The sequence below is a fragment of the Peromyscus californicus genome, unplaced genomic scaffold (assembly GCF_007827085.1).
Source record: "Peromyscus californicus insignis strain IS unplaced genomic scaffold, ASM782708v3 Scaffold_3__1_contigs__length_106647218, whole genome shotgun sequence".
In the NCBI taxonomy this organism is placed as follows: Eukaryota; Metazoa; Chordata; class Mammalia; order Rodentia; family Cricetidae; genus Peromyscus; species Peromyscus californicus.
Genome location: NW_026294551.1, coordinates 5013129 through 5028923, shown reverse-complemented (window position 1 = coordinate 5028923; position 15795 = coordinate 5013129). Strand labels below are relative to the sequence as shown.

Below are 15795 nucleotides of genomic sequence, written 5' to 3'. Positions count from 1 at the left end.
GGTTTTGAGAGTGACCTTGGTCTACGGCCATACCACCCTGAACGCGCCCGATCTCGTCTGAGAGTGACCTTGGTCTTACTGATTTCTAATTCTTCAAATTTCTATCCAGACTATTCAAAATGTTCGCCTTGCAGTGAATGATAGCCTTATCCTACCAATGCTTTTCAGGTAGGGCCCGTGCCGTGTTCTCTTTATATTTGTGGATATGTGTATGTGCCTGCTTGTCTGTATGTGTACCACATGTGTGCAGGTGCCATAGGAGTCCAGAAAGGGGTGTCCGAACCCCTGGAGCTAGAGTTAAGGGAGGTTGTGAGCTGCCATGTGGGTGCTGGGAACTGAACCCTAGTCCTTCGCAAGAGCAGTCAGTGCTCTGAATTGCTGAGCCGTCTCTCTGACCCCCTATCATGTCTTGTCCACATTCTTGAAGCAGATCTTAAAAACACTGGGAATTTGATGACCTCATCAGACTCGTCTGCAAAGGTCAGATTGGTGTCTACAGGTAGGGTTCCCTTGGTAACAGCAGAAAGACATGGTTTGGGGAAGTCTGTGTTAGAATAGAGATATATCCTAAGAAGCTATGGCTATGAGATTAAAATATTAAAAAGGTTAATAAAGTTTTTGTTGTTGTTGTTTTTTTTTTTTTTTTTTTAACAAAGGAAGGGAGAAAAGGCCGAGAACTACCACATGCTAGCTGTGTGGGGCACCAAGGAATACAGCAGTGATTATGTCCCCAAGGGGGTCCTGCTTGCATTCAGTGGTGATTGTCCGTCCGCATTACACAAATTTGTGTCCCCAGGAGTGGCATGCTTGTTTGGGAGGAGATGAGTGACAGGCAGTGAGGCTGAGAAGAATGAGAGGGACGGTTGGGCTAGAGATGCCTGGTGGTGTGGTGGGCAGGATCAGCATAAGCCTTGGGGCGGGCTCCAGATGTGCAGGCTGGAGGGTGCCAAGGACATCTGGAGGCTGGTGCAAGATGAATGAGGCACAGGCACTGGAGCAGAATGTACGGGGGTGTGCAGAATTTGGGGATCCAGACAAATGGTGTCTTAATGCTGCTGGATTTTTTTTTAATCCCAGTGCTGGGATGGAACTCAGGGCTTTGTATGTGCGAGGCAAGTGTTCAACCATTGAGTTACATCCTCAGCTCATTAATACAATTGTGTGTGTGTGAGTGTGTGTGTGTGTGTGTGTGTGTGTGTGTGTGTGTGTGTGTGCCTGCATTTGTAGGCCAGAAGCTGACACTGAGTGCTTTCTCAGTCACCCTCTGCCTTACTTTTTTGTGACAGGGTCTCTCAATGAGCCTGGCGCTCCCCTGTAGGCTGACAGGCTAGCGATCCTCAGGGATCCTCTGTTTCTGCCTTCCCAGTGCTAGGATGCCACGCCTGGCTTTTAACGTGTGCACTGTTAATAAGTCCTCACGTTTCTTCAGCAAGTGCTTTACCCACCGAGCCATCCCCCTAACCCCGCAACACAGTGTTTTCAAAAACTGAAATTATACCAGTAAGCTTCTATGGTGAACAAATTTCAAAATTTCATCTAGACACAGAACCCAGCTCTGAATGCACACAGCCCCATTGCTTCCTGCGCCCTGGCCCTGGCCTGAGAGACTTGTGGTTTGGGGTCTAGTTTGTCTTTGAAGCTGAGTGCCTATTGGGATGAGAACAAGTCGGCGTAGCTCTGAGACCTCAGCAGCCTTGTGATTTGGCTGTGGCCATTGCTAGAGTGTGGAAGGGTAAGTCACTCTGGCCCAAAGCTCTGAGGACAGGAAGCATAGCCCTGAGAACACCACCTTCCCTCCACTGCAGTGCCCAGGCTCCCATGCTGTACAGCCCTCTGATTTTTAAGTCCCAGAAGCCCTTAATGTCTGAATTCCCAGTCACCTCATCCAGAGATGACAAGGGGGGAACCCCACCCTATAACTCTCTTGTTATATCCATGAGCCCAAATAAGCCACTGACTCAACCTTTTGGCTCTGAGCCAGCTGGGCATTCTCTTTGTTGGTTTTCTTGCCTAAAAAAAATCCTACCATCTCTATCTTCCCAGGGTGCTGTGAGATGACCTGCATTAGAGCTGGAGTTCAGAGCCCCGTGGAAGGCTGGGGATGTAGCTCAGTTGGTAGAGTACTTGCCAAAGTATGCATGAAGACCTGGGTACCACAAAAACCTAACATGGTGCTGCATGCCTGTAATCCCAGTGATTGAAAAGCGAAGGCAGAAGGATCAAGGCTTCAAAGCCATACTTTGCTATATGTCAAGACCAACCTGGGCTACATGAGATTCTGTCTCAAAGCAAAACAAAAAGCCAGTCAACCTTGTAGGTGAGGTTTTTCATCCCACCAGCCCACTCTCAAATAACCACACAGAGACTTATTATTAATTATAAATGCTCGGCTGATAGCTCAGGCTTGTTACTAACTAGCTCTTATATTTTAAATTAACCCACATTTTTCATCTACACTGTGCCATGTGGCGGTACCTTTTTTCAGTACAGCAAGTTCATCTCCTTCCTCTGTGTCTCCTGGCGACTCCTCAGACTCCTTCTCCTCCTTTTTCCCAGCATCCTCTTAGTCTGGTTCTCCCACCTAACCTTATCCTGCCTAGCTATAGACTGGTCAGCTTCTTTATTAAACCAATTACAGTGACATATATTCACACAGTATAAAGGAATATTCCTAGATAATTGCATCACAACCCAAATTTGAATTCTGGCTCTAACACTCCTGGTTTGAAGGCTTGGGGGCAGTGCCTTAGTTTCCCCACTTACCAAGTTGTTGGGAAGATGAATGGAAGGAAGTGCAGAGAAGTGCCTGGGCATTGTGATGGTCTGCTGAGCTGCACATAGTAGGCACTTTGTAAATGTGAGGTGGCATCAGTACTGACTTATTTGTGCCCCTGGCGAAGTAAGGGGCAACTTTGACAAAGGATAAGGCATGGATGCCAGAACAGACGTATTTTAGTATATGTAGGACGTGAGCATGTTTCTGATGGGCGTCAGGATGAGTCCTGACTTCTGTGAGACCCAAGGTTCCCGATCCAGCACCATTGTGTATGTTTGCAAGTGAGTTCCCCTGAGGGTTTGTACCCATTTCCCCACTGTTGTCTGCTACTGTAAAGCATCTTAAATGACCAGGATCTAAATCCTCCCCTCCTGGGGGGCGTCAAGAGGCCACAGGACACCTGCTGCCCAGTTGGTGGCCAGTGAGGTTAGAGATGGTCGCTGCTCCATCAGTGAGTACCTGTGGCAGGCTTGATTGCCAGGACTCCGCCAGGTGGGTTTATTCTTCTGTAGCCTGTAACCCAGTGTGTGCTGAGCATCCTTGTCATCGTCTCCCTCTGTCACCCTCCACCTTATTCAGAGACAGGGTGGTCTCAGTGAGCATGGAATGTATTGATCTGCTAGACTGGCAGGCCAGCAACCCCAGGGATGCCCCACCCCGTCTCGACAGCCTCTCCCTCACAGTGCTTTTTACATGGGTGTTGTGCTAAACACTTTACTGACGGAGCTATACCCTGAACTGCACTCTGCTGTGTCTTCATGCCCACACCAAAGGGACCCAGCTTGAGGGGTGACAGGTTTCCATCTGCAGCAGGCTGACCCCTGCAGGCTTTCCTCTGCCTGGCTCTGGAGGAGGCACTGTCTGTATTTCCACTCTGGAAATGATGGCTGAGGCAGGTCCCTGCGCCTGGCTCTGCTCTGTCTTCGGGCTTCCTCGGCTTGCTCCCTGCTGATCTGCTGACTAATGCTTATCTGATGACTGGTGGGGGAGCAGGTCCTTGTCACAGCTGGCTCCGGTTCCAGAGGGTTGAGATGCACCCAGAGCGAGGCCCCACAGATTCTACTGTATTACGGACTGTCCAGATTTCAGGAAACCCAGCCCCCAGAGCTCATCACAGCCCCAGGTAAACTCAGCATGGAGGGGTGTTACTGTGGGAGGCAAACTTGCCTGTGGGGTGCAGTAGTCTTCCTGTGTGGGGCGAGGCTGGGGAGGAGATAGAGGAGGAGCCAGGGCCTTGGTTGGGGAAAGTGGTCCTTTAATCCAGGCCCTCCCCCAGGCCTGTGCACTGGTGTGGTAGAAACATGGTTAGCCATGGTGGGGAGTCCTTTTCCCAGAGACCCTGTAACCTTGGAGGGGCCCGGGCCCTCCCGCATTCTATAGCTCTGAAGAACTAGGGCCCACATTGTCTCCAGGGAGGGTCTGGCTGTAGGTCAGGGCCACCCTGGAATCCACAGTCCTGCTTGGGCTAAGGCTATTTACCCGGTCTGTCAGGGGACCTTCTGTTCAGGGAAGGAGGGGAAGAGACATGGCCCAGGCCAGTGCGTGGGAAGTTGAGCACCCGCCCTGAGGTCGTGGGGAGCAGGAAGCTTGCCTCCCCCTGACCAAGGCCTGCTCATTAAATGCACTCTTCTCGAGATAGTCTGCTTGACTGGCCTTGGTATATCACATTCTTAGGAGAGACCTTGGGCAGCTCCCATCCTGTGCCTTTGAGTCTTGGGCACCCTGGGGTCTACTGGTGGATGATCATCTGAGTTGGGGCTCTGGGGGTTCTCAGCCCAGTGTGCTGATGGGGAGTGTTCCCTAAGGCATATATAGACTTCTCTCAGAGTCCTCCTGATCTCTGTCTGCTTGACAGCCTTTCTGTCTGCTTTCCCTTTTCTCTTTTTCCTGTAACCCCATCTGGCCAGGGACTTTCCCATCCCTCAAGCATTAGGAGTTGGGTGGCTTTCCTGGTCTATCTTCCCAGAACCCCAAGCCCTTATCTCAGGAGGGTGGAAAAAGTTGGTAATTGACCATCCTAACTCCATGATCCTCCACCCCCACATGGCCCATGTTCCAGATCCAGTGGTTGAGACCCAGAGAGCTCCTAGCACTTGCTTGTTGACATGCTGGGGGGTCCTGGCTGCTGAGCTGCTCTAGGGGGATGGGTGGGAGGCAGTGCCAGCCAGTGAGCATGTAGAACTCTTTACCCTTGCTGACCTGGGGTGGGATGATGCCCGTGTGACTATGACCCGTCCAGCAGGTCAGGTTATTCGAGGGTCTCGAGGAGGGAACCACCTGAAAGCCAATGGGGGCGAGAGAAGAAGGAGACCAGGCGCATAAAGAAAGACAGAGTCAGTCTGAGTCACGTCAAGGTCTCGTTTATTGGCAGGATGTTGCAGCTTATAAGCAGGATTTCAGGCAGGGAGGGGGAGCAGGGAAAGGAGAGTGGAAATTTTTTGAGAAGAAATCAGGGTGGTCAAGGTGGGGTGTTTCTTTGGTCCCATGCTTCTGCAGCTGGCTGATTACAGTTTATGCCAAGTAGTTTATCTAAACGTACATTTTATGGTTAGGCCAAGGATGCCCTGTTTTTGCAAGACTCCACGAAGCAGAAAAACTCAAGACATAACAGTCCTGGGTCAAACAGTCCTGGGTCAGTCTCCAACAAATTCCCCCTCTTTTCTTTAAAAATGGACCACGTTTGCGGTCGAGTTTTAAGAGGTCTGGGGGTCTGAAGGAATGGCTTCTGGAGAATCACAGGGGCCCCGTCCCTCTATGCTATGAGAAAGAGGTCCAGGAGATAGCATCTCCCCAGATTCAAATACTACAGGTGTCCCCGTGGTGCGGGAATCAGCGGACCATGCGGTTTTTCGGAGGGAATGGAAATTGATAAGCGCTGAGCGTTAGGCTGCTACCGCACAACCATTATGCAACGGGGCATGTAATCCAGGCTCTCGGGATATTAGGGCACCCATGTCCCCAGCCTGTGCAGTCACAGCTGCACTCCAGTCATGCCTGGAGCTTCCCCTCACACAGGGGCGGCCTCGCCCGAGTCGAGGGGTCTGTGTGGGGCATCTTCATCATGGTCCTAATGAAACCAAGGGATGTTAGGACCCAAGGACATTGAATCTGAGTCTTTGAGGGGGCTCTTGGCTGCTTTCCTCTGTGTCTAGTCTGTGATAGTGAATTGAAATATGCTGTGGTAAGGCCGAATCAATCTGACTTTTGATAAATCGAGTCAACCGCTGAAAAGCCCAGGGGCCAAAGGTGATGAGGAGGAGAAGAATAATCAAAGGAGTTAAAATGGTGGGTAACAGGGTGGAGAGCCAGGGGGATCCTTGCAACCAATTTTCAAACCATCCGCGCTGATTTTCAAACTCCCTTTTTCTCTGAGCTAGCCTTTCCCTTAATTTTTCCATGGATTCTCTGACAATACCAGTGTGGTCTGCATAAAAGCAACATTCTTCCTTTAGGGCGGCACATAAACCTCCCTCCTTTAGGAACAGCAGATCTAGACCCCTTCTGTTTTGCAGTACTACCTCTGAAAGTGAAGTGAGGGACTTTTTAAGGGCTGAAATGGATCTTTCTATAGCCTCTAGATCGGTGGTCATGGCCATTTGTAACTGCATCAGGTGGTTATTTTGTACAAGAGCAGTGGTTCCTGTACCGACTCCAGCAACAATGCCTCCGATGCCTAACAAGAGGGCAATAGTCACAGATACAGGCTCTCGAGTGTATCTGCCCCTCTGCTCAAAGAATTCTATCACTGAGCTTTCCTCGTGATATGTGACACGAGGCCACAGCTGAACAAGTACACAGAATTCATGGGAGTTATTAAATATCTGAGCAGACACACAGGGGGTTAATCCAGTGTTGCAGGCCCAGTAGGACCCATTGGGTGCCTCAAGATAGTAGCTTCCCTTGGTGGGTGCTATTGTCTGATTGCAGAGATGTTGGTGAGTCGATGGTACCGTACCCAAACAGAATCCTTGCCCTGAGATTTCAGAGAGGGTCAATCTATGAGGGTTAGTTTGGCACCTGCTGCTAGGGGAAGAAAGGTTGTTGGCAGTAGACTGGAAGGCGATTCCCTCATAAAAAGGGGGGCTGGAGGTAAGGCAAAGCCAGCAATCTAAGGTCTTATCCGGGCTTGTAGTGTTTAAGGCTATCTATGCTCCTTGTATTAAGCTAAACAGTATTGTCTGTGGTCTGTGGGGTAAAGGAGGAGGCATTTGGTAGAGAGGAGGAGAGGGTGCCAACTGGAGTGGGTGCTGGGGTAGCCGCTGCTTTGGCTGGGGCTGGGAGCTTGCCCAGAGTTTTGGGGAGGACTGAATTGGGTCCAATGGGGACAGAGTTAAGATTTTCTATTTGTAATTTTATTTTAAACGTTACTCCTGGGTCCGAGCCTGACTGATACCATCGCAGGCCCCAGGTGCGGCCTGTAGCCCAACCTGAAAATGATTTTCCTCTCTCAGTAAAAGAGATGTTGAGGGGAAGGGACAGTCCCCACATAAGGGATTTAGGTATATTGTTCCAGTAGCATCCACTGGCCCCTGTATAGATTTTGTTATAATTTCGCTTAACAGTTATCAGGTCCCAGGAGGATGAAGGGCGCCAGTAGGCACTTCCAGTTGTTTCGCATCCCCATGAGGCACAGAAATATTTTTTGAATCCTCCACATTTATATGCCTGGGCAGGATTTCTACCATCTCTGGGACAGACATAAAAGTCAGACTGGGCAAGTCGACAGCGTGCGGTGGGACTGCTGCATCCAGTGTAGGCGCGCTGACTATGAGGGGAACTACCATGACTTGTATTTAACTCGTTGATACCTTTATCCGGGATGTCCCAAGTGTCTAATCCCGCAGCCAATTGACAAAAATCAGGGGTCAGGTCCGGCCACCATGACAAAGGGGCGCGATTGGCAGACGTCTGCCAGACCGTTTCCCCAGTTTGGGAGATGACCTGCCAAGTGAGTTTTTTAAAAGCATGGGGACTAGCCTTGGCCATAGAGTTGGCGGTCAAAATTAAAAGAAAAGGAAGAGCATAGAGGCGGTTTTTCCCGGTCCTGAGGCATGCTGGGAGAGCGATGAGAGTACTCATGGTCCTTCTCTTTCCTTGGGTCGCAGGGGTAACTGCAAAAGAAAGATTCATGTCTCAGGGCTAATTCCTGGACCCAAGGTTATTATTTATTTTTAGGGGACCCTTTTACAGAGTAGGGTTTAATTAATCTTGCAGGCAACCAACGGGCCCCATTTTCCTTGGTGTCATAGATGCATGCAGACCCTTTTTCCCAGATTAATACCGGATCTGGGCCGCCCCATTTTCCTGTGATGGGATCCTTCTAGAGAACTTGGGTGTATCCTGGGCTGGTCTCTGGGTGCCAGTGTCATTTGGCTGCGGATTTTCCCAAGCCATCCAAAGTCAAGAAGTTTAACACAAAAAGGGCATGTGCAAGCAACATCCTTTGGTTTTCCTTGATAGGGAACAAGGTTTCCTGTGAGCTGAGTTTACTAATAGTGTTCTTTAGGGTTTGGTGAGCCCGTTCTACAGTGCCTTGTCCCTGGGGGTTATAGGGTATTTCAGTGACATGCTTTATCCCCAATTGCAAGCAGAATTGTTTAAACCTATTGCTGGTGTACCCCAGGCCATGATCAGTTTTTATGCATTTTGGCTGCCCCAGCACAGTGAAGACATGTAGCATATGATTAATGACATCCTTAGTGGCCTCGTTGACGAGGCTGCTCTTGCTTTCGCTTTGACCATCGGTTCTGTCTCGTCTGTCTGTGTTGGCTACGGTGTTAACTCTCTCATTTTTCTGACCTGCCTTAACCGAAGCTATTTCATCCTTTTTTCCTTCTGGACAGTATACATCATTTAATAGATCCTCTGCGAGTGCCAGTAAATGTGACACTCTACCATCCTTTTCTGAGTCCTTTAGGATATCTCTTATTACGCCATAGAAGCTGAAAAATGCATCGGGGATATTTTCCCCTTCTTTGAGCATCTCATTGATATCTTTTCCTACTTTATTCCAAGTCAGAGGGTGAATGCCCGGGCTGTTGATGACCAGCCAGGGACATTTCTCCTCCACGAAACAGAAAAATTCTATTAAGTCTTTCTTTTTTACTCTTATTCCCCTCTCCCTGAGACTATCCTGCATCTCTTTTATGAAGAGAGCTTCTTTAGACAAAACTTTGCCCATGGCTTATGGGACGACAAGTCTTACCTCAAGGTAGCCCGTGTCGCACGAGTGATGCTGTCCGGGCGCCTCTACCAAAATATGTATGTCCGGCCGGACCTTCTTTTCGTCTGTCGTCCGGTGGGTCGCCGTGCCTCGAGCCCCATGTTGGGCGCCACTTGACCCGTCCAGCAGGTCAGGTTATTCGAGGGTCTCGAGGAGGGAACTACCTGATAGCCAATGGGGGCGAGAGAAGAAGGAGACCAGGCGCATAAAGAAAGACAGAGTCAGTCTGAGTCGCGTCAAGGTCTCGTTTATTGGCAGGATGTTGCAGCTTATAAGCAGGATTTCAGACAGGGAGGGGGAGCAGGGAAAGGAGAGTGGAAAATTTTGAGAAGAAGTCAGGGTGGTCAGGGTGGGGTGTTTCTTTGGTCCCAGGCTTCTTCAGCTGGCTGATTACAGTTTATGCCAAGTGGTTTATCTAAACGTACATTTTATGGTTAGGCCAAGGATGCCCTGTTTTTGCAAGACTCCACGAAGCAGAAAAACTCAAGACATAACAGTCCTGGGTCAAACAGTCCTGGGTCAATCTCCAACATGACTAGATGGGAAGTGGAGCAGAAGCTGTAGGGCTGGGTAGGAATGGGGTCCTGGCTGCTTGGTGAGCAGAGTGACCCTGCACTGTCCTGCCTGTGACTCTGCTGGGTGGTTTTGCCACATGTCCAGGATGGGAGCTCGGCACATCCCAGCACACAATGCCCTCGTGTTCAGGGTAGACTTTGGCTGGCTCTGGGCAGCTCACTCAGGGCTCATCCATTATCCTGGAAATGGGATAGGCCTCTTTCTGGTTGGAATGAGCTGAGTATTGAGACCAGGGAGGAGGTGGATGGCAAGCTTCTAAGAGATTGCTCACCTTGGCCTCCCTCCTTCTGTGAGGTCTCCTGAACCTTGCCAGGGTGCAGATGGTGGTGTCTGACCTCTAGGGACTGACCACTTCCCTTTCACAATCCAGCTGCTCAGGCTTAGGGTCCCATGAGCCCCCTGGGCTATCCTTTCTGTTTTTCTGGAACTGAGCTCCACACTGGGCATGCAGTGCCTTGAATAGCACCCAGCTCTCCTGGGTCTCCTGGGACCCAGCCCGGGCCCTCTGTGGCCACCCTAGGAGCCTCAGGTGCAGAAGCAGGCAGAGCCTTGTCATCTCCCTGTCCTGGAGCCAGACAGGGAAGCCAGGACAGTAGCCTGTGTCCTGCTTGGCTTCCTGGGAGGCCAGTCAGCTGATGTGACCCAGGGGACTGGGAGGGGAGCCCCTTGCCTTTTCTCTTCATTTCCAGGCTCTGGGCTTGAGCAGCCTCTGGCGCTGTGGGTGGAGGAGTTGAGGTGGGGCTGGCTGGAGTGAGGGAAAGAGGCCTGGAGAATGTAGACAATGTCTGTCCTTACCACGAGGGCCTGCTGTCCCTCGGAGCCAGGACTGGCACTGATGGATGGGAAGGTGATGCCTGTGAGGCTGGATCCAGGAAGAGGGCACTGTCCTCTGACACCCATCATTTTCCAGAGAACTTCAGCCGCCTGCTCCCAGCCCACAACACAGGGAAGCCTCATGCACTCCTGGTCTCCTCTGCGTGGCTTTGGATTCTGTATGGATGGGCAGCCTCCTGGGAAAGCTCTTGCTTCCAGGAACGCCTCTGCCTGCAGAGGAGGTGTCCCGGGCTGTGCTCACCTCCCTCTGGTCCAGCACCAGGGACTCAGGTGGGAGATCTGAGCACCGAAGGTGATGCTATGTCTCTCCCAAGCCGTTAGCAGGAACAGACCCCTGGCCCCTCTTCCTGCCATTTGGCTGGGGACCACTCAGGAGGACCAGACTGCACCAGCACAGCAGCCTCTCTGCAAGGCTTGTGACCACATGGTGGCATTCGGCAATAGCAAGGACCTGAGTTCAATGCCCCAGAGCCCGTGAGAAAAGCCAAGCATGGTGGCACTGGGGAGGCAGAGGCAGGCAGATCCTTGGGGCCTGGTGGCTAGTCAGCCCAGCCTACTTGATGAACGCCAGGCCAGTGAAAGACTCTAAAACAAAGTACCTGGTGGTGCCCTGAGGCATGGCGCTTTGGGTTGCTCTCTGGCCTTCATTCACGCACACCAAAGAGGTATGTCCCCTAAAGGGGACTCATGTTGGGGAGGCTGGGTCTTCCTGGGGCGTGGGCATAAGGGTGGGCCCTGGCCATTTCCAGTCACCCATCTTAGCACTCTCCCAGACTCTGCACCCTGAGACCCTGAGGCCCTCAATGAGTGATCTCCCCTGCCACTCACGGCTTCCTATCCTCGCTGCAGATGCTTCCAGGGAGTCTGCTGACACATTTGGACTCTGAGATTTGTGTTTTGAACAGCCATGAAAGGAGAGAATGAGTAAGAAAGCGTGGGGGAAGGCCAGAGGGAGGGGGAAATCGCCTGGAAAGTCCAAACATGTGTTTCAGAAGCAGGTGCCAGCATGACATCATGAGGAGGGTGGCGGAGGGCCTGAGCCCAGCCCAGCCCAGTAGAAGCTGGCCTTGGCTTTGTTCTGCCGTGCTTAGAGTGTAGAGCTTTGTTTCCATTTTAGGGACAGCCTGGGAGCCTGTGCTCTTACTCCTGGCTGCGTTAATATTTCATTAATTCTGTGTTCTTACATGTTCCAAGTGCTAGGTGGTTATTGAAGAGAGGGAACAGAGAGAGTGAGTCACTGGCTCCAGGCCACCCAGCTTGGAGGGTTTGACTCCACGCCTCAGCTGGCAGGTGAAGAGGCTTGCGGTTTCCACTCTGGATGAGGTGGTAGCCTCTGCTTGGCCTCTTTGGCCTAACAGGAAGGATCCATGGACATTCGAGCAAGTGATAGGCACACTTCTGTGGCCCTTAGGATAGTTGGCAGGAGGCAGAGATATAGGGAACAGGCCTGCCTACTTGGACCCAACGATTGGACCTTGCAGATAGAGGCACTTCAGTGACGCTGTGCTGTGAGACGGGTTACTGAACTACAGGACTCGATGATCCTTTGTGTCTCTTGCTTTGTTCGGGACCCTGTTCTGTGTCCCCCATCCCCACCTCTGTATCCCCAAGGCTGACTTGGGCCCTGCCAGTCAGCCGGGGTCAGAGGTACTCCTCTGCCTGCCATATTTTCTGCTGACTTTGTAGTGTTCAGTGTTGGAAGTCTCTATGACTCAGTTGATGTGTCTATAAAATGGGTTGACTGGCGTCTTCTTACCTCCTAAGCTTTGGGAAGAATCTGGTGAGAGGTGTTACTGGAAAGTTCTTTGCACCAACAAGTTTTCGGGCTGGCTGTGGCTTGGTTGGTAGAGTGCTTGCCTAGTGTGCAAAAGGCCCTGGGTTCAGTCCCTAGTGCTTATAAACTGCGGTGGTCCTCGCACCGGGGAAGTGGAAGCCGGAAGTGGACGTCCAGGCTGATCCTTGACTATAGAGTGAATTTGAGGTCAGCCTGGGCTACATGAGACTCTTATATCTAAATAAGTAAGCAAAACAAAGTGCTTCGCAGAGTGATGCTAAGCATTGGTTTGCTGGGGCCAGAGCCAGGAAATCTGGGTCCTTCTGGAGCCTGGGTACTGAGGGAGGGCTGAAGTTAGTGCAGCCTCAGTGCCCGGGAGGAAGTCGGGGAAGCCGGGATTCAGGTCCCTGCCTGTCAGGGTAGGCGCCAGCCTGGGTTCCCATTGGTAAGGAAGAGTTAGGTGGCCAGCACCTGTGTTGGACTGAGTGACACTGTGTAACCACCTGTGAGTCTCAGCCTGTCCATGCACGGTGGGACCCGGGCCGAAGCGAGCTCTTGCCCAGCCCACCCCAACCCACTCCCTCAGCAAACTGTTCCTGGTGCTGTGCCCTCCCCCAGAGCCCCACTGGCCCACACCACATGACCCAAGCATGGGAAGAAGGGTCCAGCTGTGGGAGGTCATGCTGGCCCGGGCCTGAGTCTCCAGGACCGGCCTCCCAGGAAAGCCAGCTGTGTGGGAAGCCAGCCAGCCAGCGGCTCCGGAAGTTTGTGTGCTACAGGCTAGACTCCTGGTCTGTCGCTGTGATCCATTCTTTCCGTGGTTCAGAGTCACCATGCCCAGTCACTGACCAGCTTGAGACCTGTCTGTGTGAGGCTTCTGCTCAGGCCCAGCCTCCCCATCTACACTGATGTCTCCTGCACCTTCCAGGCCTTCCTAGCACAGGCTGAGTAGGATCCCAGTGGCAGGAAGCAGCCTCTGGCCCCTCCCGCGGGTGAATGTCCTCACCCCACGCTGCCCTCTGCAGTCTGTCTGTCACAGTGGCCACCACAGCCCCACCACACCACGGCCCTACCACACCACAGCCCCTGGAGAGCTCTCCAGGCAATTTGTGTGAAGGGCGCCCCCTGGCAGTGTGTGGTGGTCTCACATCATTCCGCCAAGGCCACTCCTCTGTCCCTTGTGACTGTCCATCCCCTCCAGGGATACAGAGGCTGGTCTTCACAGCTGGTGTTTGCAATGCCTGCACCTTGCTGCAGAGAGGTGGGGCCTTTCCTTGGCTGCCTCACTCTGGTCCCGGCTTCACGCCATGGCCTCAGAGGGACCTTCTTCTCCAGCCAACACAGCCGAAGTCCCTGCCTGTGGAGGCTGTCTGCAGGCAGTGATGAGTGCCCGCCAGCTAGTCATTCGGATTTTATTTTTGCATTTTATTTAGTGTGTGTGCCACAGCACACATGTGGAAGTCAAAGGGTAGCTAATAGGAATCAGTCCCTCCTACATGTGGATTCCAGGGATCCAACTCCGATTGTCAGGCTTGGCCTCAAGCAACTTCACCCTCTGAGACCTCTCTCTGGCCCTGGTCATGGCCCCGTCTATGGGGACAGGGGACACTGGCTTGTCATTCCTGCTCTGTGGGTGCCCACTGACTGACTGTGAGCGGAGTGTGGAGGAGAGGCTGTTGTGGGAACCTGAAGAAGCAGTCAGAGGGGGCATCCCGCAGCAGCGGCAGGTTTATGCGCCTGCGATTGGTGAGGTAGCAGCTAAGGGCCTTGCAGGTCGCTGAGCGGCTAAGATTGTGATGGGTGGATTGCCGGGGTCAGCTAGCACGGGGGTAAAGAGAGGCTGTGCTCACAGGGCTGTGTGTGAGCGAACCATGGCACAGGCCTCCAGTGGGAATCACACAGTGTGTAAGGGGTGTGTGTGTGAGCGTACCCCCTCTCCCCGAAGCAGCTCCTAAATCATGAACGAAGATGGCTTGCTAGTCATTGAGCCCAGCCATCTCCACTGTCTCCTCTAGCACTCTCTGAAGTTTAGGAGGCCCAGAGAGGCTGAGTTGCTGGCAGGTGGTCACACAGCAGATACCTGGCAGTCATAGGATCCAAGCCAGACCTGTGACTTCCCAGACGTCTTGGGGAAAAGACATATGCAAGGAAGCCAGGCGAAGGACGGTTGTGATCACCTTGTTTCAGATGCAGTGACCTGGTGCAGGCTGGACTATCACAGAGTCCCAGCCACTTGTGGATATGCAGTCCTGTACATGTAATTCTAAACAGTCTTATTAAGTAAGAAACACAGAGCCAAATACAGAGTTAAAAGCCCAAGAGTGACCTAGCGAACAGCCTTTAGCTTACCAGCCACTGCCGTCCTTCCCCTGAGAAAGAGACCTACTTCCTGTGTGTCTGTATTTTTATTGACTTTCTGTTCTGCCTTCTCATTGGCTGTAAACCCAACCACATGACTTCTTCGTCACTGCCTGTCTATACAGACCTCCAGGTCTCTATGGTTGGTACTTGGATTAAAGGCGTGCATCACTAACCTGGCTATGTCCTTGAACACACAGACTATGCCTGCCACGTGATCGGATTAAGGGCGTGTGCTACCACTGCCAGACTTCTGCTAAATGGCTTGCTATTAGCTCTGACCCCCAGGCAACTTTATTTATTAACATACAAGTAAAATCACATTTCAGCACAGTCCCATTGTGGAGATGATGCTGTAGTTGAGAGAGTGGACTGTGATCTGTGTGTCCTTCTGTGCCCGCCTGCAAACTGGTGGTGCTTCCTGGAACCCTTTGGTCTCCTAGTATAGAAAGAGGGACTGAGAGTCCGAGCTGCGGCTGGTTGGACACCATGCTCAGGGGTCAGTGGCGCAGGCAGGCCTGTGACTGTTCCTTTCCCTGTGTGGGCAGTGGCCCTGGGCTGCTGTGGTAGTAGGGTTAGTGCCCTGCACACTGGTTTCTAGAAAGCATGTGTTCCTACCCCTTCCTTACCTGTGAGTCAGGCGTACAGCCCCTGACAGTCTTCGTCTTAGCTAGAGGAAGAGACGGTTGACATTAGAGATGGGAGCTGCCCGAGTGAGGGGCAAGCCCCCCTCCCTCAGCATGGGCACTCCAGCCCACCCTCCTCTTCTGGATCATCAGTCACTGAAGCTAGCAGGGGTCTAAAGAGTCCCTGGAGGGCTTGATCCAGAGGACTCCACAGATCTGGCCTAGGACAGCCTGCCCTTCTATGCCTGGGGCTCCTTCCATGCCTGCATTTTTCCTGGGATTGTCATGCCTGCCTGGGTGGGGGAACCCCAGCGGGCTGTGGATGAAGCAGAGCATGTTGACACAAACCCTGGCTGAACCCCAGTGTTCTCTGCAGCCAGGGGTGGCTGTGCTGGAATTGGGAAAGGGACCACGGTGGCGCCTGCTCTACATCCAGTTCTTGGCTTTGGGGTAGTTCTGAGGAGTGATTGCCGCCTTACTGAGCTGCTGGAAGGCTTTAACCAGCTCTGCCCTGCCAATAGCACTTCTTGCCATCTGCTCTTCGCCAGGCAAGGCAGGGGACAGACGCCAGGGCTGCTGGGAGTGCTGTCTTCTCACTGGAGAGGCCCTGCTTTTCATGATTATTTTG

The 15795-nt window shown here is 52.3% G+C and overlaps 1 protein-coding gene across 4 annotated transcripts in view; it reads left to right on the top strand.

Annotated features, from left to right (window-relative positions):
* Septin9 (septin 9) overlaps positions 1-15795 on the top strand; it is a 172916-nt gene that overhangs the window by 108279 nt on the left and 48842 nt on the right. Inside the window, exon 1 of one of the 4 annotated variants that reach the window (XM_052756974.1) lies at positions 3769-3899. The exons of the other annotated variants lie outside the window; for them this stretch is intronic. The gene's annotated coding sequence lies outside the window, so the exon portion shown is untranslated. Of the gene's footprint in view, positions 1-3768; positions 3900-15795 lie in introns of those variants that run through there. 4 annotated transcript variants of the gene reach the window in all.